Genomic DNA, 850 nt, shown 5'->3' on the forward strand with positions numbered 1-850 from the left:
TAATCTTGTATAACTGATATTAAACTACACACACACACACACACATGTACATATATATATATATACTGTATATATATATATATAATCTCACGGTTTCTGCAAAAATATTAGACAGCTGTTTTCAACATAGATAATAATAAATGTTTCTTAAGCGCCAAATCAGCATATTAAAATATTATTATTGACCCTGAAGACTGGAGAAATAACTTTGAATAGATTACATTTTAAAGATATATAAATTATTATTTTAATATTTGTACAATATTACCGTTTTTACTGTATTTTTTGATCAAATAAAAAAAAACATAGTGACCCCAAACCTTTGAACAGTAGTGTATGTATATGCATTGTTGTTGTGCTTACATTGTAAAATTAAATAAAAAATGAATTATTAAAAAAAATGAATTATTAAAATGATCATTGTTGAGAGTCATATTATACTTACATATACATGCTTTAGAATTGGTTGATGTGGTATAATATGGTATTTTTGTTTAACACGTTGTCATTTTGTCATATAAATTACTTTGAATTGAAACAGTAATTTGTGAATCCCCTGTTTTGGATCATTTCTTATTTTTAGACCCTTTTATTTTCTTTATGGGGTGAGCTAATACTGACTAAATAAAAATTTCACAGTGTTTTGGTGTGTATATTGTTTTTTGTATATTGCATATTGTATTTTGATATGTATAAGTTTGCTACGTGTTAATCATTCTGTCATATAGGGGCATTTTTTGTGCCGTATGTGCTGTTTCTCTTCACCTGTGGGATTCCACTTTTCTTTTTGGAGACCTCACTCGGTCAGTTCACCAGTCAGGGTGGAATTACGTGCTGGAGGAAGATCTGT

General features: G+C 28.1%; 1 protein-coding gene across 1 annotated transcript in view; it reads left to right on the forward strand.

Moving 5' to 3' along the window:
* Positions 1 to 850, forward strand: part of LOC107584488 (sodium- and chloride-dependent GABA transporter 2-like) — a 2,158-nt gene that overhangs the window by 835 nt on the left and 473 nt on the right. The gene's annotated exons all lie outside the window — the stretch shown is intronic.

This window comes from Sinocyclocheilus grahami, unplaced genomic scaffold, assembly GCF_001515645.1.
Source record: "Sinocyclocheilus grahami isolate Dianchi unplaced genomic scaffold, SAMN03320097.WGS_v1.1 scaffold60.1, whole genome shotgun sequence".
Taxonomy (NCBI): Eukaryota; Metazoa; Chordata; class Actinopteri; order Cypriniformes; family Cyprinidae; genus Sinocyclocheilus; species Sinocyclocheilus grahami.